The sequence below is a fragment of the Stegostoma tigrinum genome, unplaced genomic scaffold (assembly GCF_030684315.1).
Source record: "Stegostoma tigrinum isolate sSteTig4 unplaced genomic scaffold, sSteTig4.hap1 scaffold_55, whole genome shotgun sequence".
Taxonomy (NCBI): domain Eukaryota; kingdom Metazoa; phylum Chordata; class Chondrichthyes; order Orectolobiformes; family Stegostomatidae; genus Stegostoma; species Stegostoma tigrinum.
The window spans coordinates 860,623-887,165 of record NW_026728483.1 but is presented as its reverse complement, the minus strand read 5'-3'; the positions used below and the strand labels follow the sequence as shown (position 1 = coordinate 887,165).

The window sequence follows — 26,543 nt, the reverse complement described above, 5'->3', positions numbered from 1 at the left end:
GAAGCATTGGAAAGGGTGCAGAGGAGATTTACCAGGATGTTACCTGGTATGGAGGGAAGGCGTTATGAGGAAAGGCTGAGGGACTTGAGGCTGTTTTCGTTCGAGAGAAGAAGATTAACAGGTGACTTAATAGAACCATACAAGATGATCAGAGGATTAGATAGGGTGGACAGTGAGAGTCTTTTGGCTCGGATGGCCATGTTTGACACGGTCAGGGGGCATAGCTTTAAATTGAGGGGTGATAGATATAGGACAGAAGTCAGAGGTAGGTTCTTTACTTGGAGAGTAGTAAGGGCATGGAATGCCCTGCCTGCAACAGTAGTAGACTTGCCAACTTTAAGGGCATTTAAATGGTCGTTGGATAAACATATGGATGATAATGGAATAGTGTAGGTTTGATGGGCTTCAGGTTGGTTTCACAACATCAAGGCCGAAAGGGCCTGTACTGGGCTGTTATGTTCTATGTTCGAACCTCAAGATGACTCAAATCCTTTACCAATCTCAAGTTGTGGCCCATTTTTTCATCAAAATTAATGGAGAAATCCTCCCAAATGTAGAACATTTCCCTTACATGGGTCGCTCTCTCTCTTTTAAGGCTGACATCGATACAGAGGTTCTAACATTACGTCCAATCTGCGAGTGGCACCTTTGGCCTCCTAAGGATGAGAATGCTCAATTGTGACATCTGTGCTGATCGCAAGATCCTTGAGTTCAAGGCATGCATCGTTCATCCTCTCCTATATGACTGTGAAACCTGGATAACATCCAGCTGCCACTTCAAGACCCTTTCAGCACAGTTTTGTCATGGATTCTCCACATGAGCTCGGAGGAAAAACCTCCTAGCATCAGCATTGACGCCATGATGATTTGAAACAAACCCCATTGGGCTGCCTAAGTTATGACTACCAAAGTAAATTTTTGCCAACTGATTTCAAAGACCTTGAAATGTTCCTGCAAGAAATACTACATCGAGGTCAAAGTATGGGATATCCCCATTCAGAAGAAACCAACTTGGGGGAATCTCCTGTCTAAAGACACATAATTCTTTATGAACACAGGCAAGAAGTTGAAGTGTGGGAAAGGAACTGGAGAAAGGAATGCTAGTGTTCTCTAGGCCAAGACCACTTCCATCACCCTGAAAGACCTGCTAAACGTGTGGCTCTAGTTCAGGCTAATCAACCCGCACAGAGCTCATGACCCGTGATACGGAATTTCCTAGCTGGGCAATCATACTCATCAGCCAGTGATGGCTCTTAATATTGTGCAGAATATAATTTGATCTCAAACAAGTACTGTATGTAGCTTTGAGCATTGCTATGGAAAGACCAGGTTTTATAGAATAATCAGAATGGTGCAGCATGAGAAACTGGAATTAAGAGGAGGTAGGTGATAGTTAATTTTTATTTGTTTCTGGGCCACTGGCATCGCTAACTGGGGCAGCATTTATTTCCCATCCTTAGTTAGCCTTGTAATTGTTGAATCATTGTAGTCCATGTGCTGTAGGTAGACTCAGTCAGTCAGGGGTGAATTTCCAGGACTTTGACCCAGTGATAGTGAAAGAACAGCAATATATTTCCAAGTTGAGATGGTGAGTGGCTTAGACACAGGGTCTTGTTGGTGGTGCTGTTCTCATATATCTGTTACACTTGCCCTTGCAGCTGAAATTTGTCATAGGTTTGGAAAGTCCTATCTCAGGATCTTTTGCAGATTTCTCAGTGCATCTCATAGATGGTACACACTGCTGCTAATGAGCACTGGAGGGAGTAGGCTGCTTTTTACTGGATGGTGTTGAACTTATTGAGTGCTTTTGTATCTGCACCCATCTAGGCAAGTGGGGATTATTCCATCATTCTTCTGACTTGTTCCATGTAGCTGGTAGACAGGCTTGGGGAATCAGGAGGTGAGTTACTTGATGCAGTAATCCGAGCTTTGGGCCTAGGCCTGCTCCTGTAGCCACTGCATTTAAATAGGAAGTCCAGTTGAATTTCTGTTCACTGGTAAAACCCGGGATTTTGATAGCGGACAATTCAGTGATGGTTACACCATTGAATGTCAAGGGACAATTTATAGATTTTCTCCTACTGGAGATGGTCATTACCTGGTATTTGTGTAGTATAATTGCGACTTGCCACTTAGCAGCCCAAGCCGAGATATCGTTCTGGCCTTGTTGCATTTGGACATGGACAGGTTCAGTATCTGAGCAGTGGTGAATGATGCTGAATATTCTGCTATCACTGGTGAACATCCCCACTTCTGATCTTATGATGGAGACAAGGTCATTGATAAAGCAGCTGAAGATGGTTAGGCTTAGGACTGTACCTTCAGGACCTCCTGCAGCTGACCTCCAACAACCAAAATGCCTCCCATTAGGAGAGGCGATGACCTAATGGTATTATGACTAGACTATTAATCCAAGCACTCAGGTAATGTTCTGAGGACCTGGTTCAAATTCCACGATGGCACATAATTCCAGATTTTCATTGAATTCAAATTCCATTAAGAGTCTAATGATGATCGTAAATCCATTGCCAATTGTTGGAAAAACCCATCTGATTCACTTATGTTCTTTAGGGAAGGAAACTGGGCTAGGCCTGGTGTGGCCTACATGGAACTCCAGATATCAGTTAGGCAATTTGGGATGGGCAATAAAAGCTGGTCTAACCAGCAATGCCCTCTTTCCCATGAAAGAATGAAAAAGCATCGTCCTCTGTGCAGATATTATTCGAACCAGTGGTGAGTTTCTGCTGGATTCCCATCAGCTGCAGTTTTGGTAGCGCTCCTTGATGCCACACTCGGTCAAATGTAGCCATCCTTAGCTCACCTCCGGAATTCAACTCTTTTGACCATGTTTGAACAACAGCTGTAATGAAGTCAGGAACTGATGAGGTAGCAGAATTGAGGATTTTGTCTCGGGATCTGAGGGATGTGGCAAATCGAGATTTCCAGAAAGAATTTGACCAGTTGCTGCATAAAAAAGTGAACCAGAAGGTTAGATCCAAGGGGATTAAGGGTAGAATATTGGTTTGAATAAAGGCCTGGCTAACTGACAGATAGCTGAGGGTCAGGATAAATGAGTCTTTGTCCGGATGGTGAATTGTTACGAGTGGGGTGCTGCGGGGTTCAGTTCTCTGACCTCAACTATTTGTCTCTGCTTACATATCATTTGTATATGTTACAAAGTGTAATGTAACAGAATGCATGGATGATTTTGAAAGAGGTGGGAAAACAGCCTGTGATGTGAAATAGAACATACACAGCTGAATATTGATAGGGGAGGAGAATGGACCAGAATCTGGCAGGTGGTTAATGTGGATAAGCATGAGGCTTGCCTATTTTGTCCAGGAAAAAAAGGGCAAATTATTATTTAAATGGAGGGAAGATTCAAAGTGTGTCAGTGCAAAGTTGTCTGGCTGTCTTTGTGCATGAATAGCTGAAAGTTGGTATGCGGGTTAGGCATAGCACAAGGAAGACAGATGGAACTCTGGCATTTATCACAAAAGGACTGGATCATTAAAGTAACAAAGTGTTTTTCCGAACACATTGGGTGTTGGTGAGACCAGAGTCTTGTGTCCAGTTTTGATCCCCTCACTGAGGATGAATGCGTTTGCACTGGAGGCAGTTCGGAGGAGGTTGAACTGATTGATTCCAGGGATGAAAGGGCTGTCATATGAGAAGTGGCTGAGTAGCTTGGGCTTGTACTTGCTGGTGTTGGAAAGAATGAGCGGGGTGGTTCTGATTGAGGTATATAAAATAGTAAAGGGGATTGAAAAGATTGGCATTGAGCAAATGTTCTGCATTGTGGGACATTCTTAAACAAGAAGCTGTAGCTATCGAGTGAGGCATGGCATGTACAAAATAGAGACGAGGAGTGGGTTGTGAATCTATGGAATTCATTGCCCCTGAATGCAATGGAGGCAGCACCAATCGACCGATTCAAGAAAGAAATAAATATATTTCTGATGAAAAATAGGGAGAAAGGGCCATGGGGAGCAGGCAGGAGAGTGGAGTTGAGATCAGGAAAAGATCAGCAACCACGACTAACAAGATAAGTCAAGGACAGGATGAAAGCAAAAGAAAAAGCATAAAATGTGTTGCGGTTAGTGGGAAGCCAGTGAATTGGGAAGCCTTTCGAAAACTAGCAGCGGACAGGTAAAAAGGTAATAAGGGGGAAGATGATGAAATATGAGGGCAATATTAATGAGGGTAATATTAAAAAAAATTGCAGGAGTTTCTTTCAGCTATAAAAGGTAAGAGAGAGGCAAGAGTACAAATAAAGAGAATAAAGAAAACTACAGCGCAGGAACAGGCCCTTCGGCCCTCCGAGCCTATGCCGATCGAGATCCTCTGTCTAACCTGCCATCTATTTCCTAAGGGTCTGTGTCCATTTGCTCCCCGCCCATCCATGTACCTGTCCATAAGACCATAAGACATAGGAGTGGAAGTAAGGCCATTCGACCCATCAAGCCCACTCCGCCATTTAAATCATGGCTGATGGGCATTTCAACACCACCTCCCCGCACTCTCCCCGTAGCCGTTGATTCCTTACGAGATCAAGAATTTGTCGATCTCTGCCTTGAAGGCATCCAACGTCCCGGCCTCCATGCACTCTGTGGCAATGAATTCCACAAGCCCACCACTCTCTGGCTGAAGAAATGTCGTCTCATTTCAGTTTTAAATTTACCCCTCTAATTTTAAGGCTGTGCCCACGTGTCCTAGTCTCGCCGCCTAACGGATTCCTAGCGTCCACCCCTTCTAAACCATAGATTATCTTGTAAGTTTCTAAATCTCCCCTCAACCTTCTAAACTCTAACGAGGACAATCCCAGGATCCTTCGCCGTTCATCATACGTTAAACCTACCATTCCAGGGATCATCCGTGTGAATCTTCGCTGGACACGAACCAGGGCTAGCCTGTCCTTCCTGAGGTGTGGGGCTCAAAATTGGATACAGTATTCTAAATGGGGTCTAACTAGAGCCTTATAAAGCCTCAGAAGCACATCGCTGCTTTTATATTCCAACTGTCTTGAGATAAACGACAACATTACATTTGCTTTCTTAATTATGGACTCGACCTTCAAGTTAACTTGTACAGAATCCTGGACCACACTCCCAGATCCCTTTGCACTTCTGATTTGCGAATTTTCTCACCATTTAGAAAATAGTCCATGCCTGTATTCTTTTTTCCAAAGTGCAAAACCTCACATTTACTCACATTCAATTTCATCAGCCATTTCCTGGAGCACTCTTCCAAACTGTCTAAATCTTTCTGCAGCTTCCCCACCTCCTCAGCACGGCCTGTCTGTCCACCTATCTTCGTATCATCGGAAAACTTCGCCAGAATGCCCCCAGTCCCTTCATCCAGATCATTAATGAAAATGGTGAACAGCTGTAGCCCCAACACTGAACCCTGCGGGACACCGCTCGTCACTGGTTGCCATTCCGAAAAAGAGCCTTTTAACCCAACTCTCTGCCTTCTGTCAGACAGCCAATCCTCAATCCAAGCCAGTAGCTCACGTCAAACACCATGGGCCATCACCTCGTTCAGCAGCCTCCCGTGAGGCACTGTATCAAAGGCCTTTTGGAAGTCTAGATCGATCACATCTACTGGGTTTCCCTGGTCTAACATACTTGTTACCTCTTCAAACAATTCTAATAGGCACGACCTCCTCTGACTAAATCCATGCTGACTTGTTTTAATCTGACCCTGCACTTCCGGGAATTTAGAAATGTCATCCTTGACAATGGATTCTAGAATTTTACCAACTACCAAGGTTAGGCTAATCGGCCTATAATTTTCCATCTTTTGCCTTGATCCTTTCTTAAACAAGGGGGTTACAACAGCAATTTTCCAATCATTTGGGACTTTCCCTGACTCCAGTGAATTTTGAAAGATCACGACCAAAGCCTCCGCTATTTCCTCAGCCACCTCCCACAGAACTCTAGGATGTAGCCCATCGGGGCCAGGAGATTTATCAAATTTTAGACCCTTTAGCTTTTCTAGCACTTTCTCTTTTGTAATGCCTACCGTATTCAACTCTGCCCTCTGGCTCTCCCTAATTGTTGACATACTACTCATGTATTCCACTGTGAAGACTGACGCAAAGTACTTATTAAGTTGTTCAGCTATTTCCTTATCTCCCGTCACAGGCCTTCCTGAATCAATTTGGAGCGGCCCAATATCTACCTTTGCCTCTCGTTTGTTTCTTATGTATTGAAAGAAGCTTTGACTATCATTTCTAATATTACGAGCTAGCCTACCTTCATATATGATCTTCTCCTTCCTTGTTGCTCTCTTTGTTATCCTCTGTCTGTTTTTGTAGCCTCCCCAATCTTCTGATTTCCCAGTGCTCTTGGCCACTTTATAGGCTGTCTCTTTTTCTTTGATATATTTCCTGACTTCCTTTGTCAGCCATGGCTGTCTAATCCCACCCCAGATAATCTTTGTTTTCTTTGGGATGAACCTCTGCCCTGTGTCCTCAATTACACCTATAAACTCCTGCCATTGTTGGTCTACTGTCTTCCCCGCTCGGCTCTGCTTCCAGTCGATTTTCATCAATTCCTCTCTCATGCCCCTGTAATTACCTTTATTTAACTGGAATACCATTCCATCCGATTTTGCCTTCTCTCTTTCAAACTGCAGACCGAACTCTACTGTATTATGATCGCTGCCTCCTACGTGTTCCCTTACTTTAAGGTCTTTTATATAGTCTGGTTCATTACATAGCACAAAGCCCAGAATAGCCTGTTCCCTTGTGGGGTCCATCACAAGCTGTTCCAAAAAGCCATACTGCAAACATTCCATGAATTCTCTTTCTTTGGATCCACCAGCAACATTATTCACCCAATCCACCTGCATGTTGAAGTCCCCCATGATCACCGTGACCTTGCCTTTCTGACATGCCCTATTTATTTCTCGGTGCATCTTGCGCCCCTGGTCCTGACCACTGTTAGGAGGTCTGTACAAAACTCCCATTACAGTTTTTTTTGCCCTTGTGTTTCCTCAATTCCACCCACACAGACTCCACATCTTCTGACCCTGTGTCGTTTAGTGCCGTAGATCTAATTCCATTCTTAATTAACAAGGCAACCCCACCCCCTCTGCCCACCTCCCTGTCTTTTTGATGTGTTGTGAATCCTTGGATATTTAACTGCCAGCCCTGAGCTCCCTGCAACCATGTCTCTGTGATGCCTACCACATCATAATCATTCAAGAGGATTTGTGCTGTTAATTCATCTACTTTGTTGCGAATGCTAAGAGCATTTAGATGAAGTGTCTTAATGCTAGCTTTCTTATCATTATGAGAGAGGTTGGAAATCCCAAGATGTCTTAAGTTATCCTTCCTTTTTGCTGTATTCCTAGTCTGCCTCGAGCTTAAATCCACCTGTACTCATGCTATCCTGTTGCTTATCTTTCCATTTAACTCCATACTCCCTGTCTCTTTCACTTTCCCTTCCCCCCCCGACTCACGAGTTTAAAGCCCTACTGACCACCCTATTTATCTTTTTCGCTAGAACACTGGTTCCAGATCGGTTCAGGTGGAGACCGTCCCAACGGTACAGATCCCCCCGGTTCCAAAACTGATGCCAATGCCCCATGAAATGAAATCCCTCTTTCCCACACCAATCCCTTACCAATGTGTTGACTTCCCTAACTTTCTTTTCCCTACTCCAATTGGCACGTGGCTTGGGCAGTAATCCGGAGATTATGACCCTTGAGGACCTGTACTTCAATTTCTTTCCTCGTGTTTCATAATCCCTGAACTGGTCCTCTACCCTAGCTTTGCCCATGTCGTTAGTCCCAACGTGGACCACAACAACTGGATCCTCCCCCTCCCGCTCTAATATCCTTTCAACCCGGTTGGAGATGTCCCGCACCCTGGCACCGGGCAGGCAACACACCATGCGGGTCTCCCGATGCGGCTTGCACAGGATACTATCTGTCCCTCTAATTATAGAATCCCTTATAACACCTACCTGTCTTTTTGCTCCCCCCCCCCCTTGAATGACCTTGTGCCCCACGGTGCCATGGTCAGCTGGCTCATCCTGTCCACAGTCCATTCCCTCAACCGTACAGGGAGCAAGAATCTCATACCTGTTGCAGGTGTCTGTCCGGATAGATCTGAAAAGATACTGACGTGTCTGTGTCTACCACCTCCGCTGGCACCGCGTTCCAGGCACCCACCACCCTCTGTGTAGAGAACTTTCCACACATATCTCCCATAAACGTTCGTCCTCTCACTCTGAACTCATGACCCCTGGTAATTGAGTCCCCCACTCTGGGGGGGAAAAAGCTTCTTGCTATCCACCCTGTCTATACCCTCATGATTTTGTAGACCTCAATCAGGTCCCCCCTAATCACCATCTTTCTCATGAAAATAATCCTAATCTACTCAACCTCTCTTCATAGCTAGCATCCTCCATACCAGGCAACATCCTGGTGAACCTCCACTGCACCCTGTCCAAAGCGTCCACGTCCTTTTGGTAATGTACACAGTACTCTAAATGTGGCTGAACCAAAGTCTCATACAACTGTACATGACCTGCCAACTCTTGTCCTCAATACCCCGTCCGATGAAGGAAAGCATGCCGTATGCCTTCTTGACCACCCTATTGACCTGGCTTGCCACCTTCAGGGAACAATGGACCTGAACACCCAAATCTCTCTGTTCATCAATTTTCCCTAGGACTTTACCATTTACTGCATAGTTCACCCTTGAATTAGATCTTCCAAAATGCATCACCTCGCATTTGCCCGGATTGAACTCCATCTGACATTTATCTGCCACACTCTCGAGTCTATTTATATTCTGCTGTAATCTCTGACAGTCCCCCTCACTTTCTGCTGCTCCACCAATCTTAGTGTCATCTGCAAACTTGCTGATCAGATGACCAACCCCTTCCTCCAAATCATTTACGCATATCACAAACAACAGTGGTCCCAGCACAGAACCTTGTGGAACACCACTGGTCACAGGTGTCCAATTTGAGAAAATCCTTTCTACCACTACTCTCTGTCTCCTGTTGCCTAGCCCTTTTTTTTTTGTGTCCGTCGAGCGAGCGCACCCTTGATCCCATGCGACTTGACTTTCTCCATCAGCCTGCCATGGGGAACCTTATCAAACGCCTTACTGAAGTCCATGTAAATAACGTCTACAGCCTTTCCCTTTCAATCAACTTTGTCATGTCGTCAAAGAATTCTATAAAGTTGGTAAGACATGACCTTCCCTGCACAAAACCATGTTGCCTATCACTGATAAGCTGATGTGCTTCCAAATGGGAATAGATCCTATCCCTCAGTACCTTCTCCAGTAGCTTCCCAACCACTGACGTCAGTCTCACCGGTCGATAATTACCTGGATTATCCTTGCTACCCTTCTTGAACAAGGCGACAACATTAGCAAGTCTCCAGTCCTCCGGGACCTCACCCGTGTCTAAGGATGCTGCAAAGATATCTGTTAAGGCCCCGGCTACTTCCTGTCTCGCTTCTCTCAATAACCTGGGATAGATCCCCACCTTAATGCCTTTTAGGAGACCCAACACTTCCTCCTTCCTTGTGTCAACTTGACCTAGAGTAAGCAAATGTCTATCCCTCACATCACCATCTGTCATGTCCCTCCCCTTCATCAATACCGATGCAAAGTATTCGTTAAGAATGTCACCCATTTTCTCTGACTCAGTGCATAACTTTCCTTCTTTGTCCTTAAGTGGGCCAATCCTTTCTCTAGTTACCCTCTTGCTCTTTATATATGAATAAAAGGCTTTGGGATTTTCCTTAACCATGCTTGCCAGTAATATCTCATGTCTTCTCTTCGCCCTCTTAATCCCTTGTTTCAGATGCGCTCGAAATTCCCCGTGTTCTTCCAAAGCTTCATCTCTCTTAAGTCGCCTCTAATCTATGCTTCCTTTTTCCTCTTGGCTAGTCTCACAATTTCACCTGTCATCCATGGTTCCTGAATCTTGCCTTTTCTGTTCCTCATTTTCACAGGAACATGTCTCTCCTGCATACTAATCAACCGCTCTTTAAAAGCCTCCCACATATCAAATGTGGATTTACCTTCAAACATTTTCTCCCGATCTAAATTCCACAGATGCTACTGAACCTTGGTATAGTTGGCCTTCCCCCAGTTTAGAACTCTTCCTTTAGGACCACTCCCATCCTTGTCCATGAGTATTGTAAAACTTAGGGAATTGTGGTCGCTATTTCCAAAGTCGTCCCCTGCTGTAATTTCAACCACCAGGCAGGTTCATTCCCCAACACCAGGTCCAGTATGGCCCCTTGCCGAGTTGGACTACGCACACACTGCTCTAGAAAACCCTCCTGGACACACCTTACAAATTCTGCTCCATCTTGCCCCCTAGTTCTGAGTGAATCCCAGTCAATGTTGGGATAATTAAAATCTCCCATCACCACCACCCTGTTTCTCCAACACCTTTCCATTATCTGTTTACATATTTGTACCTCTATCTCACGCTCGCTGTAGGGAGGCCTGTAGTACAGCCCCAACATTGTTACTGCATCCTTCCTATTTCTGAGTTCTACCCATATTGCCTCAATGCTTGAGCCCTCCATGGGGCCCTCGTTCAGTACAGCTGTGATATGGTCTTCGACCAGTATTGCAACTAACATTAAATAGTAGACAGTAGATCACTGGAAAAGGAGGCTGAAGAATCAGTATGAGGAATGAAGAAATGGAAGAGGAACTGAACAGGTACTTTGTATCAGACTTCATGGTGGAAAACACCAATCGCATACTAGAACTTTGAGAGTTAGGGGCAGTGGTGAATATAATAGCCGTAACTAAGGAAAAGGTGCTGGGGAAGCAGAAAAGTCTGAAGGTGGACCAATCACCCCTGGACCAGATGGACTGTACTGTAGACTTCTGAAGGAGATAGCTGAGGAAATTGTTGAGGCATTAGTGGTGATCTTTCAGGAATCAGTGGTGATAGGGAGGATCTTGGGGGTTTGGAAAATGGCTAAAGCAACCCCCCTGCTTAAGAAAAGAGAGAGACAGAAGAAGGGAAATTATAGGTCAGTTAGCCTGACCTCAATCATTGGTAAGATTTTAGAGTCCGTTCTTAAGGTTGAGATTGCAGAGACCTTGGAAGTAAATGACAAAATCGGGCTGATTCAGCATAGCTTCATCGAGGGGAAGTTATACCTGACAAATCTGTTAGAATTCTTTGAGTAGAAAGTGGGCAAGTTAGACAAAAGGGAGCCAGTGAATGGGATTTGTTTGGATTTCCAGAATGCTGTTGAGAAGGTATCAAATAAGATGAGAGCCCATAGTGTTTGGGCAAGTTACTGCCATTGGCATTGAGCATTGGCTGACTGGCAGAAGGCAGAGAGTGTAGATAAAGGGGTCTTTTTCGGGATGGCAGCTAGTGACGAGTAGAGTCCCACAGGGATCAATGTTGGTACCACAATAGTTCATGTAATACATTGATGATATGGATGAAGCAACTGAGACATTTTTGCTGAGTTTACAGTTGGCACAGTGACAGATGGAGGGAGAGATAGCAGTGAGGAAGTTGCAGAAGGACTTGCATAGACTCTGAGAGTGGGCAAAGAAGTGGCAGACAGAATACTGTGTGGGACACTGTGAGGTTATGTGCTTTGGTAGGAAAAATGGAGGCATAGATTATTTTCTAAATGAGAAAGGGCATTTGAAGTCTGAAGCACAACTGTCCCTCGTTGCCTTTGAGAAGGTACTAGTGAGTTTCCTTCTTGAACTGCTACAAGTACATTTGCTCGAGATAGATACAATGCCACTAGGGTCAATCTGCACAAAACAACCCTTTTTTTACCCCTGGAATTAACATTATGAACGTTCTGAAAACCGCTGTTGTAAGCATATCTTAATAGGCTTAATAGACCAATACTGTAAGCTTGTTCAAAGTCCTCTTCAGGTTAACATGCAGGTTCAGTTGACAGTTAGGAATGTAAATGCAATGTTAGCATTCATTTCAAGAGGGCTAGAATACAAGTGCAGGAATGTACTGCTGAGGCTGTATATGGCTCTGGTCAGACCCTATTTGGAACATTGTGACCAATGTTTGGCTCCATATCGAAACAAGGAGTCTGCCAGTTCTTTGCCCACTCACCTAGCCTGTCCAAGTCCTTCTGCAGCTTCCCCACTTCCTCACTACTATTTGTCCCTCCATCTGCTGACATTGGAGGGAGTCCAGAGGAAGTTGGCAAGAATCATTCTGAGTATGACGAGCTTGTCTTACGAGGAGTAGTTCAGGACTCTGGGTCTGTACTCGGTGGAGTTTAGAAGGATGAGGGGAGAATGTGGAGAGGCCTGGAGAGACATGGATGTGGGGAAGATGTTTCCATGAGTAGGAGAGACTTAAATCTTCGGGCACACCCTCAGAGTCGAATGGATAACCCTTTAGAACTGAGATGAGGAATTTCTTCAGCCGGTGGATGGTGAATCTGTGGAATTCATTGTTGCGGAAGGCTGTGAAGGCCAAGTCATTGAGTCTGTTGAAGATATGAGTTGGATAGGCTCTTGGTTAGTAAGGGGATCAAGAGTTAGGGGGAGAAAGCGGGAGATTGGATGGTGGAGCAGAGAGTCAGTTGTAACTGCTAAAATATTGAGGCTGGGATTTCAGCAAAGGTAATGTTGAGGGGGGACGGTTGGATGCTCACTTGTCGGAGCTGGTCATTATCTGTCACTTATATGGACGTTTTTTTTGAAAACTCTGTTGTGGATGTGGGCATCACTGGCTCGGCCAGCATTTATTATCTGTCCCTAGTTGCCCTTAGGAAGGTAGTGGTGAGCTGCCTTCTTGAACTGCTACAAGTACATTTGCTTTCGGTAGATACAATACGATTAGGGAGGGGATTTCTGAGAACGCTGTTGTAAGCATATCCTAGCTTAATAGACCAAAACTGTATGCTGTGCACCTTGAGTGGCGTCACCAGTCTTGTGTGGAAAGATTTTCACTCCTCCCCTCCTTGAAATAAAGATTTGCACCTCACGTGCCTTCTAAAATACATGCTGTGCATAGAAGCTAAATTTTTGTGCTTCATGTACATGCCTCTTGCTGCGTTCTGCTGGGATCTTTTAAGAATCTAGAAAAGATTACAGCCAATACATCCATTTGGGCAGCACGGTGACTCAGTGGTTAGCTCTGCAGCCTCACGGCGCCAGGGGCCCGGGTTCGACTCCAGCCTCGGGTAACTGTCTGTGCGGAGTTTGCACATACTCCCTGTGTCTGCATGGGTTTCCTCCATGTGCACCAATTTCCTCCCACAGTCCAAAGATGTGCAGGCTAGGTGGATCGGCCATGCTAAATCGCCGGTAGTGTTCAGGGGTGTGTGTGGGTTATAGGGGTGGGATGGGATGCTGCAAGGGGCGAAGTGGACTTGTTGGTCCGACGGACCTGTTTCCACACTGTAGGGAACCGAATCTAATCTAATGTCTGCAGTCAACTCTTATAATCCTCCATGTTATCATCTAATTTAGTCTGAAGGGATGCCTGACAACTAATGAAGTGAGGGAACAGGCTTTATGTCTGTATTAATTGAGGATGAATTGATTGTGAGTTGGCTGTATAAATATGGGAGCTAGTAATTAGGGGTTGACGTTTATGGAGTATTTTTAAAAGAAATAAAGCTCTGATGGTACGATGTTGGGTTGGACTCTTTGCGTACCTGGAATCCAATTCTTCAGGTCCAGGGAACCTATTAACTTAGTCTTCTCAGTTTTCCTCAATGTTTTCTTGAGGATTTCCTTCTCCCTTTCGCTCCCTACTTTTCGCCCATTGATTTTTTTTTGTATGTTTTCTACTGTGAAATCAGATAGAAAATATTGGTTCAAAGCTTGTGCCATTACCTTCATTTCCCATCATCAATTCCCCAGTCTCACCCTCTCATGAGCCATTATTCACTGTATTTACTCTTTTCCTTTTTATAGATTTGTGGAAGCTTTTACTGTATTTATATTAATGTCTCCCTCATTATTATTTTGGTCATCTTTTGTTCACATCTGAAATAGTTTCAGTTCCACAATTTTCGAATCTTTCTTTCAATTTATACTATCTTTAACTTTCTTAGATAGCAACAGATGGCACCATGGTGCATTCTAGCTGTACATCCTTTCATTCTAAATTGACAATATTTTTGTTCAGAGTTATGAAATATCCCCTGAAACATCTGCCATTGCTTCTCTATGGTCTTACCTTTTAAACTATTTTCCCAGTTCAACTCTGCCTTTATACTCCTGAGTTATCTTCAATGAAAGTTAAAGATATTAAACAGTTTCAGACCAAATTCTCATCCTCGTCCTTGATGTAAAATTCTACCACATCCTGATCATTCTTATCCAGAGAATCCTGTACTATGTTATGGTTGATGAGTTGTATCTCAAAACATACTACCAGGTCTAAAATATCTTAATCCCTGCTTGGTTCCAGTGGTACAGTTTTAAGACTCCAAATGCACTCTATGAATATATCCTGAGGGGTAGATAACTGCTCTTAACATCAAGGTGCCGTTCAACCAAATATGACATCAAGGAGCCGTCGCAAAGCTGCAGTCAGTAAGAATCAGGTGAAAAACCCTCTGCCGGCTGGAACCTTACCATAAAGGAAGTGGTTGTGGTTGTTGGAAGTCAGTTGCCCCAACTCCAAAGCATCACTGCGGGGGTTACGTAAATTTGTGCCCTGAGCTCAACCATCTTCAACTGTTTCATCAAATGCCAAATGCCATCCCTCCGTCAGAATGCCATACGTGGGGATGTTCTCAGTTGATTGTGTCATGTTCAGCACCACTCATAGCTCCTCAGATGCTGAAGTAGTCCATGTCCACGGAACATAAGTGATGAGAAGCAAGTGGTAGTTGTGCTGTGCAACTTACGGGCAATGAACGTCACCATTAAGGAGAATCTAACCATTGCCCCATGACTTACACTCCTTTACTGCCAATATGCTGAGGCTTATCAGGTTTCCAGAAACTGAATTGGACCAAACTTGTAATTATTGTGACGACAAGAGCAGGTCAGAGGTTAAGAATTCTGCAGTGAATAATGAGCCCCCTACCTACACAAAGCCTGTCCACCATCTATAAAGCCCAAGTCAGGAATGTAATCTCCACTGGTCAGGACTGGTGCAGCTCCATCAACACTCAGGAAGCTTGAATCATATGGACAAAGCAGCCTGTTGGATTGGTACCCCACCCACCACCTTCAACATCTGTTCTATCATCAGTAATGTATAATTAGTGCCCCATGCAAGTTTCCCTCCAAGCCACACACCATCCTGACTCGGAACTATATCGCTGTTCATTAATAGTCATTGAGTGAAGATTCTGGAGCTTCTTTCTGAACAGCACTACTCTAAGGACTGCAGTTATTCAAGAAGGCAGCTCACCACCACCTTCTCCAGGGTAATTGGGCTTAGCCAGCAACATCCACATCCCGTGAATAAAAAAGAATCTTCCAGGCTATCTGTGCCAATTGGACTCACAGTTTATGGTAACATCTTTCTTACAAGATCCCATTACTTCTTGGTCTATCGACTGTATGCTATCCTGGACTGTATCTTCTGTCAGGGGATCTATGAATCTGAAACTGTCACAGCTGTGACTTCTTTCCTTTGCTGTTCCTTATCTCTACCCAAACTGATTGTCTATTTTGCCTGGGAGCCAGTTGGCTGGTTTGTAATTCAGAGTGATACCAACAGCCTGGGATCCGACACTGTCTGAAGTTACAATCAAGGAATCTTCTTCTCAACCTCTCTCCTCATCTGAGGTGTGGTAACCTTCAATTTCAACCACCTCCAGTTATCTCTCTCGACTGTGAGAGCAGACCTGTGGTCCCATCTGGGACTATAGTGACTTTGAATCTCCAAACCAAGATAATTTCTCACCAATGTATTGATCTCATCTTTGACACAAGACAAAAAAACAAACAAATTAAACCCAATGAGATGAATTTTGGATCACTGGATTACATAGCATAATTGGACAACAAAATGCACTATTGTTAAAATAATTAGGAATTCAACCAGAAAGGCCACTAATGTGAATCCTGGATCTGTGTATCATTTGAAATTATTTAATTGGATAGTTTCAGTATTTGGCCACAAGATGGAGAAATCTGCTGAGGTGATGTACCCAGAAGATAGAAAGATGATAGAAATGTTTGGAGAGATATGGGCCAAGCACAGGCAGGTGGAACTAGTTCAGTTTGGGATTGTGATCAGCACAGGCTGGTTGGACCAAAGGATCTGTTTTCATGCTGTATGACTCTATGAAACTCAAGCTTAATTGTCCGAAACTCACATTCAGACATATCTAACCTTGATCATAATCTTACAGAAAGATAGCCGACTTTATCCCTCAGAGTTGCAGACTCTTCAATTTTACATCCTCAAAGACATTTAGCAGGAATAGCATGGATTACAGAGTGAGTTGAGTAGATTGGTTCATTATTAATTCTTAACTAAATTTGATTTATTTTACATTTTTAGACATCAGGTGAAGATGTGCGTGATTTCACCAAGGTGCTGAAAAATAACTTCAGATCAAAGAAATACTTTGCCAAACATCCTCGCTTGGGTTATTTACCACTACAAACAGTCCTAGAAGGTGAGAACCTTGAGATGTAAGTTTATTGATGTGAGATTTACTAATGTATCAATGCCCATTTGGGGGTTGACAAATATTGCAGCATTATTCGTTCTGCAGCTTAGCAGGAGAGTGAGGTTGTCCATTTGCGCCGATATCAGAAGTACACAATACAAGAACAAGAGGGGCTTAACTGATATCATCGGCCCTCTCGCCTTGAAAGCAGTGTAGTTACTCAGAGTGCATCTGCTGTGGACTTGTTGATACTGTCACTAACGTGCAACCTTCCTTGATATCTTTCTCTGTCCTCCAGTTCTGTCTTTAAAAACTACAATCAATTACCCTCTCCTCAAAAGGAAAGAACCTTTGGCTGAACAGAGAACAAAGAACAGTACAGGCCCTTCGGCCCACGATGTTATGCCGACCTATTATCCCACTCAGATCAAACTACCCTGCATACCCTTCATTTTACTATCCTTCATGTGCCGATCCAAGAGCCGTTTAAAAGTCTTGAAATGTATCTGACTCCGTTACCACTGCCAGCAGCGCATTCCACACACCCGCCACTCTCTGTGTAAAGAACCTACCTCTGACATCTCCCCTATTCCTTCCTCCAGTCACCTTAAAATTTCTCCCCCTCGTAATAGTCATTTCTGCCCTGGGAAAAAAAATCTGACTATCCACTCCAGCTATGCCTCTCATCATCTTGCATACCTCTATCAAGTCACCTCTCATTCTTCTTTGCTCCAATGGAAAAAGTCCTCGCCCCCTCAATGTTTCATCATAAGACGTGCCGTCCATTCCATGCAGCATCCTGCTAAATCTCCTCTGCACCCTCTCTAAAGCTTCCACATCCTTCCTATAATGAAGCAACCAGAATTGAACTCAATATTCCAAGCGCTGCTCCATCCCCACAAACTAATGCTCGATTCCAAATCCCTTTTCTCTTGATGCTTTAAATTCAATGCTGTCTTTCGTGTAATTTCATATTTGAATTCACTGGTCCTGAGCCGCTCGCGGCGATGTGCCCCCGCGGTCCTGCTACAGTGCTTTGAGATGGAAACAAACATGACTGATGAAGGTCCACCAGTTGATGTAGTACGTTTAGATTTCAAAAAAGCATTTGATAAATTACAACTCATAAGGTGACTCAAAAGAAAGCAGCCCATGGGTTCAAGGGTAGTATATTAGGATGGACAGAGGACTGCATCGCAAACAGAAGTAGAGAAGGGGCAGCAGGATGGTAACTTATAACTGGTGTCCGGCCACAGGGTCCCTGCTGCGGAGGCCGTACACCTAATGTTCCCTGGGTTGATTTCGGAAATGGAGGAGGGGATTGCCATGCTTAGGAATGTTGGGCGGATGGGATTTATAAGATTGAAAGAAATCTTATTTTTTCAGCATTTAAGATTCTTAAGAGGCTTGATAGTGTATATCCGTAGAGAATGCTCCCATTTGTGAAATATTTTATGACCAGAGGCCACATTTTCATATTAGTTGCCTGTTAATTCAGGGGAAGAATTACTTCTTTCAGGTGGTAGCAATCTATTCAACACTTTAGCAGAGAAGGTTTTCGAGGTAATGCCATCAATTATATGCTAGGCTGAGATGGCCCGTTTAATTTTCAAATCAAGAAACAACAATAATGAGGAAAGGGTAGTCTTCACAGTGGAAGATACTTCAAGGATCCCCTTATCCCTGTATTCTTTAGTAATGAATTAAATACATCACTACCACACCATCACTACCATTACAGAAGTAGTAGTAGACAATCTAATGGAGTAAAAGCAGATCAGACTCTTTGCCCTGATGGTTTACTTTCTATGATTCCAAACAAAGGAGCTTCAGAGTTGGTATATGCATTGATTGTAATTTCTGAAAAAGGTTTCGATTCTCGAGAAGCATCTGAGGGCTGGAAAACTGCCGATGTGACATCCCTATTTAAAAAGGAGAGAGGCAAATTGTTGGAAATATGTGGCAATCAACTGTGAAGAAAATAATAGCAGGACATTTGGAAAATCAGAATCTAATCAAACAGAATCACCATAGCCTGACGAAAGTGAAATTATGTCTGGCTAATTTGTTTGGGTTTTTCAAGGAAGTCCCAACCAGAATTAGTAGAGGAAAACCAGTAAATGTGTTGTATTTGGACTTTGAGCAAGCATTTGAGAATGTACTCAAAAGTAATAAGCTAAGAGCTGAGGTTTTGAAGGTAGTATATTGCTATGGATCAGTAGGCTTTGCATGGCCAGGAAGGAGAGATCACATCTACAGTGAAATGCACCAAGTGAATAGATATTTTGGGGAATTTGGTGGCAATGTGGTAAGTCAGTGCAGAGGGTAAGAGGTGCTATTTGCTTGCTTTTTTTGCCTGATAGTTGGTCAGCTTTTTTTTTTGAGACAGGGCGAATTGAAGCCAGAAGCGGGGACCCAGAAGGTGAACCCGGTTCATTGGTTGGTGATAGCTACTGGTTTAAGAATCTATTATCGGTAACTTTCAGATTGAAAGTAAATCGGTGAAATATATACAGGCTACAAACTAATGTTTTTAAATCAAATTAAGATTTAAGTAATTGAAATGGAGATGCCGGGCCAATGATGATTTAAACCTCCATGACGGGGGAGTGGTCAGACACCATACTCCAGCTCAGGGTTGATGAACTGGAATCTCAGTTTCGACCAATCAACAAATCATGCGGGGGAGAGTTACCAGGGAATGCTCTGTTTCCGGAGGCAGTCACACACCTTAGATTAACTACCTGAAGCTCGGTCAGTGGCCAGGGACGTGGGACTGTGACTAAGGACAGGGCAGGTGGAAGGATCCAGGATGTCGTGCAGAAGGAACCTTGGCCTTTGATCTTATCGAACAGGTTTGAGATTCTTTCTTCCTGTGTGGATGAGAGGTCAGGGTATATGGAAGATGAGTAAACTGACTATAGCACGGTGGTACAGGGGGACATTCAAGAGGGGATAAAAAGTGAAATGTAGTTATAATCAGAGGTAGTATAGTTAGCGGAATGAACATTGTTGGTTGTGACTAGGATCGAGAGTCTCGAAAGTAGTGTTGCCTGCCTGGCGCCCAGGTTTAGGATATTCCGTCTTGGCTACCAAGGAATTTGAAGTGGGAGGTGTAGAAATCCAGCTATCGTGGTGGACACAGGTACCATTGATATGGAAGAAAGCGGAAAGAGGTTCTGCTGAGGGATTATGAGCATTGAGGTGCTGAGTGAGAAGGCAGAACCAAAAGGTAATAATCTCGGGATTCTTATCTGAGCAATTTGGCACGGTGTGAACAAAACTGAAGATGTCAATGCATTGTTCAAATGATGGCATGGCAGAAATGTGTTTGAATTCATGGGACATTGGCATTGGTATGGGGAAGGAGGGAGTTGTTCCGGTGGCATAGGCTTGATGAGAATCATATTGGGACAAGTATCCTGGCAAAAGACATAGCTAGGTCTGGGGGTAGGGCATCAAAGTGAAAAGTGTGGAGCGGGTGAGTCCAGTTGCATGGAAAAAGTTAGAAGCTAGTAAATGCTCAGCAAAGTTTCCAGAGCAAGTAATAGGACAAAAAGTATGGAAATAGTCAGGAGTCTCAATTCAGGTGCAGCAGATAAGAAGGGTGGCCGTAAATGCCAGACTGAAGGTCTTTTATTTAATTGTAGGGAGTGTATAAAACCAAGTGAATGAGTTTGTGGTGCAGATTGAAATTGACAGATGTATTGTTCTGGGTATCACAGACATGAGGTTGTAAGGGGATAAGTGTTGGGAACTAAATATCCAATGATACATGTCCTATAGAAAGAACAGACAAATGGACAGAGATGCCAGGGTTGGCTTGTGAGTAAGAAATGGGGCAACGCTGAAGGAACCACAGGTCTTGAGCTTGTTTATTAATGACTTGGAGGAAGAGGTGAATGTGCTGTGGCTAAATTTGTAGATGACTCAAAAATATTTGGAAAGACAAGGCATGGCACAGAAACAGAGATTTACCAGGATGTTACTTGGATTGGAATGTATTAGCTTTCAGGAGGGCTTGGTGGAAATGTTGTATAATAATAAATGTAATGAGATCAACCATGATCTCACCGAATGGTGGAGGAAATTCAATGGGCCAAATGACTTTTTGAGTGAGTCTTGTTGTTTGACAATGAATTCGTAAAGGTGTTTTTTTTGTCTCTTGGATGAGATGTAAAAATGAAATGTGTACGCTTCCTTTTCATCTGGCAATAAATAATCGTTCTGAACGATTTCCATTGACTAGTGGCAATCTGACAAGCATCACGATGTAAAGAGATTCTTAGCTTCTTTTTAATTGTCAAGTTATTCTTTGGAATTAATTCAGCATATATTTTTGCATCTCAGGAATTATATTCATCACTGCATCTCAAAAAGTACTCTGTTGTATGATAACAGCATTTTAAAGAACACTCTTCAATGGTTGTGATTTTCAGTTGCCATAACACACATTAAATTACATTGTTGGCCAATCTGTCCATGATTATTTCATTGTCTTACATTTCAAACAGACAAGGAAATATTGGTGATGCAATGAAGAGTTTGATGATAAAATATAATTACTGTTACGGTTTCCTCTTGGACGAAATATTCTCATCAAATTGACTGGTGAAGGAAATGGGACACTGACTGTGAGTACTTTGAGTGTTTAAGTGACTCCTAAAATGAAAATTATGACCTTGATTTCTCTTGCATGCAGATATGAAGAGACTATTTTAAAAATCCTCTCGGTTCGTGGTTCAGGCATAAAGGTGTCACATGTATATTTATGTATATACATGTACATGTGTAATCTGAAAAGAAAATGACGATAAATCACTTGTTACAAGGTGAGAATGAGTTATCCAGATAGTAAGAACTGCCAAAGTTGGTGTCTGAGATAACACATTGTGGAGCTGGGGGAAAGCAGGCAGCATCAGAGGCTCAAGAAAGTTGATGTTTTGGGTCAGGACCCTTCCTCCAAAATGGAGGGTGGACGGGAGCTCAGAAACAAATAGTGTGGAGAGGGAGGAGGTGCTGGGGAAGGTAGGTGGGATGGTGATAAATGAGTACTATCCAGATTGGAACAGATTTACCCCAGAAGGTATTGAATACAAGTTCCAAATCACTCTCAAAATCCTAGTGACTGTTAACATTCATGTTTTTTTTGTCTGTGTGTTTCAGTAGTTGCATGTCAGTTTGAATGGTTCATTGAGAGTGAGGAACCTATGGACTCACACACACCAACATGGAATTTAATTCAAAGAGTGACTCCTCTTCAAAGTACTTAGTCGCTTTTAAAATCTTGACCATTTCTGCTGTCTAGTTGAACAAGTGTAGCTGAATACTGCTTCAATAGGAATTAGTGTTTAATAGGAACATATTTGTGAAACTTACAGTTCCTCAAGCTTTAGCATAAACTGGTGGAGACTTTCGGCGCTTGCAAAAAGGCTCACCTCTCTTAATACTGAAGGAAAATTGGAGTTTAAAAGTAAGTTCATCCGCTGTCGGGGAATGAAATGTTAATGTTGACTTGAATATAATTTTTAAAAAAGTAATATATTTGTGTAGCACTAAACTCAAATTAAAATTTGGATATGCCAGTTGACTCCTGTTTGACACTGTATGGAATGGCGGTGACATCAGATTCAGTGATGATTGAGAATCTAAAGAATATGAGGATAAGATTTAACATCCAAATATCATTGAACTCTTCAAGGAATGTATTACTGGAAAAGGGGGAAAGCATGTATGTCTATTAGAATTGAATACACTCTGAAGGCGGTGGCACAGATGAAACAGACCTGTGTGCTAAAACTTATCACAAATTTCACATTGAATGGAGCAGTTTAAACAGGCTGGAGGAAGCAGACATGCCAGCGCAAACTTTTGAATTTGTGCATTCTGTTCATAAACATCAGCAAAATTGTGGGAACCTGTTTATTCTTTCTCTTTTATTGCACAGAACCATACGATTACACTAATTTTGATTAGGAATTTAAAGATTATGAGCCCCGTCCGTTTGACTCGCAGTTTGGTACCATAGGTTGGTACGATCTTCGTTCAAGAAGGAAGAGGGATGTTCCAGACACAGAAAATCGTCAAACCATTTACTACAAAGTCTGTTTCTGCTTAGTATTAATTAATGCAGTTAACATTTTCAGATCGACATGATTGCAGAATGGAGTCAATAAAACAAATTCCATCTGATATTCAACATAAATTTTAAGTTTGGAATAACAAGCTCACAAGAAAGATGACCTGGTTTTAGATATCACTTGGGACCACAGACTAACAGACAAAGGAACAAAGCAAAACGACTCTGCGATTTGATGTAGAAACTCCTGACTCCGAAGCCTGCAGCCGCCCTCCAATTCTCAAGTCAGAAGTGTGTCAATGATGGTGCAGATCCAACAACACTGGAAACGATCTTGAGTCTAGACCAAAGCAGCCCCTTGATTGGCACCGTATCCATTCTCTCCACAACTAACTCCAAGACACAATAATGTGTCCATATACAAGATGCACTGCCACATTTTTTTTCCAACTATTCTTACACCCGCCTTTCCAGACTTAGAAAACTCATCTTCAAGGTCAAGGACATCAGACATGGTAGCACTAATCCCAGTAAAAATCACCTCCAAGCTACTCTCAAACTGATTTGGAAATGAATGATTGTTCGTGAGTCAATATTAGTAATCTCTTTTGGAACAGCATTGTGGGCCTGTCTACAGCAACATGAAGCTGTTCAAGAAGTCAATTTGTGCTGGACAATCAGCAACAGCTATGTCTCATTAAAGAATAAATAAATCGGAAAGAAATCCATCTGAGAGTCACAAGCAAATGGGTAACTTTTTTTTGTTCACTCTGCAGCTCGTGGGCTATTACCAATTTTGACAATGACAAATGAAGCTTTTGTTTGGTTTGCTATTGATAGCATCTGTCCACAAAATAAAAACAATTGGCATCAGAGATAATGGGAAGTGCAGATGCTGGAGAATCCAAGATTACAAAGTGTGGAGCTGGATGAACACAGCAGGCCAAGCAGCATCTCAGGAGCACAAAAGCTGACGTTTCGGGCCTAGACCCTTCTTCAGAAAAGAGGGAGGAGGAGAGGGCTCTGAAAGAAATAGGGAGAGGGGAAGGCAGATTGAAGATGGATAGAGGGGAAGATAGGTGCAGAGGAGACAGACAAGCAATAAGGAAGGAGAGGATCAAATACGAAGGTAGGCTAGCTAGTCATATCAGAAATCATAGTAACAGCTTCTTTCAATACATAAGAAACAAACGTGAGGCAAAAGTAGACACTGGGCCACTCCAAATTGATGCTGGAAGGCAAGTGGTGGGAGATAAGGAAGTAGCTGAAGAACTTAATAAGTACTTTGCGTCAGTCTTCACAGTGGAAGACATGAGTAATATGCCAACAATTAGGGAGAGCCAGGGGGCAGAGCTGAGGATGGTAGGAATTACAAAAGAGCAAGTGCTAGAAGAGCTAAAAGGTCTAAAAATTGATAAATCTCCTGGCCCCGATGGGCTATATCCTAGAGTTCTGAGGAAGGTGGCTGAGGAAATAGCAGAGGCTTTGGCTATGATCTTTCAAAAGTCACTGTAGTCAGGGAAAGTCCCAGATGATTGGAAAATTGCTGTTGTAACTCCCTTGTTTAAGAAAGGATCAAGGCAAAAGATGGAAAATTACAGGCCGATTAGCCTGACCTCGGTAGTTGATTAAAATTCTTGAATCATTGTCAAGGATGAGATTTCGAAATTCCTGGAAGTGCAGGGTCAAATTAGAACAAGTCAGCATGGATTTAGTCAGGGGAGGTCGTGCCTGAAAAACCTGTTAGAATTCTTTGAAGAGGTAACAGGTATGTTAGACCAGGGAAACCCAGCGGATGTTATCTATCAAGACTTCCAACAGGCCTTTGATAAGGTGTCTCACAGGAGGCTGCTGAGCAACGTGAGGGCCCATGGTGTTCGAGGTGAGATACTGGCCTGGATTGAGGATTGGCTGTCTGACAGAAGGCAGAGAGTTGGGATTAAGGGCTCTTTTTCAGAATGGCAACCAGTGACGATTGGTGTCCCGCAGGGTTCAGTGGTGGGGCCGCTGCTGTTCACCTTATATGTTAATGATCTGGATGAAGGGACTGGGGGCATTCTGGCGAAGTTTTCCGATGGTACGAAGATAGGTAGACAGGCAGGTAGTACTGAGGAGGTGGAGAGGCGGCAGTAAGATTGAGACAGTTTAGGAGAGTGCTCCAGGAAATGGCTGATGAAATTCAATGTGAGTAAATGTGAGGTTTTTCACTTTGGTAAAAAGAATACAGACATGGAATATTTTCTAAATGGTGAGAAAATTCGTAAAGCAGAAGTACAAAGGGATCTGGAATTCTTGGTCCAGGATTCTCTAAAAGTTAACTTGCAGGTAGAGTCCATGATTAAGAAAGCGAATGTAATGTTGTTGTTTACCTCAAGAGGGTTGGAATATAGAAGCAGTGATGTGCTTCTGAGGCTTTATAAAGGTCTAGTTAGGCCCCATTGAGAATACCGTGTCCAATGTTGGGCCCCACACCTCAGAAAGGACATACTAGCCCTGGAGCGTGTCCAGCGGAGATTCACACGGATGATCCCTGGAATGGTAGGTTTGACATACGACGAACGGCTAAGGATCCTGGGATTGTACTCATTAGAGCTGAGAAGGTTGAGGGGAGATCTAACAGAAACTTACGAGATAACGTGTGGCTTAGAAGGGGTGGACGCTAGGAAGTTGTTTCTGTTAGGCCAGGAGACTAGGACCCGTGGGCACAGCCTTAAAATTAGAGGGGGTAAATTTAAAACGGAAATGAGATGACTTTTGTTAAGACAGAGAGTGGCGGGCTTGTGAAATTCATTGCCACGGAGTGCAGTGGGGGCCGGGACGTTGGATGCCTTCAAGGCAGAGATCAACAAATTCTTGATCTCACAGGAATCAAGGGCGACGGGGAGCGTGCTGGGAAGTGGAGTTGAAATGCCCATGAGCCATGATTTAAATGGCGGAGTGGACTTGATGGGTCGAATGGCCCTACTTAGACTCATATCTTATGGTCTTAAGTTAAAGGGTCGGACATGAAGCCAATAGAGGTGAGTGTAGGTGGGGAGAGGTCAGTCTGGGGAGGACAGACAGGTCAAGGGGGCGGGAAGCGGTTAGTAGGTCAGGAATGGGGGTTTGGCTTGAGCTGGGAGGAGGGGATCGGGGAGAGGAAGAGCAGATTAGGAACGTGGGGACGAGCTGGGCTGGTTTTGGGATGCAGTGGTGGGAGGGGAGATTTTGAAGCTTGTGAAGTCCACATTGATACCATTGGGCTGCAGAGTTCCCAAGTCTCAGTTAAGGAAGGACAATAAACACTGGTCAGTCAGTCATACATCGAACAAAAAAAGTTTATTTTTTAAAAAAAATAGGATGCATCTGTCAATCAAGTGGCCAAGTATTATCGAGTTTTGAGAAGATTTTTAGCTCAGGATTGAGGTTTTGGATGTAAGATTGCTCACTGAGCTGGAAGGTTAGTTTTCAGATGATTCGTCACCATTCCAGGCGAAATCATCAGTGAGCCTCCAGTGAAGCGCTGGTGTTCGGTCCCGCTTTCTATTCAAGTGTTTAGGTTTCCTTGGGTTGGTCATGTTATTTCCTGTTCTTTGGCTCCAAATCCATCTACCATCCTCAGAGAAAATGTGTTCTCCCCAGTGTAGTTTGTGTATGGAATGAACTGCCAGAGGAGTGCCAGAGGCTATGAGAATCACAGTATTTAAAAGTCACCTGCATGGACACATGAATAGGAAGGGTCTGTAGGGATATGGGCAACATGCTGGCAAATGGAACTAGTCATTTATGATATCTGGTCAGCATGGAGGAGTTGGACTGAAGGGTCTGTTTCCCTGCTGCACAACTCTACGACTCTGTCTTTGTCTCTTTGTGTCTCTCTCTCTCGCCCTCGCTCCCC

The 26,543-nt window shown here is 43.5% G+C and overlaps 1 pseudogene; it reads left to right on the top strand.

Moving 5' to 3' along the window:
• The window catches only part of LOC132208860 (utrophin-like), a 143,409-nt pseudogene that overhangs the window by 63,669 nt on the left and 53,197 nt on the right, over nucleotides 1–26,543 (top strand).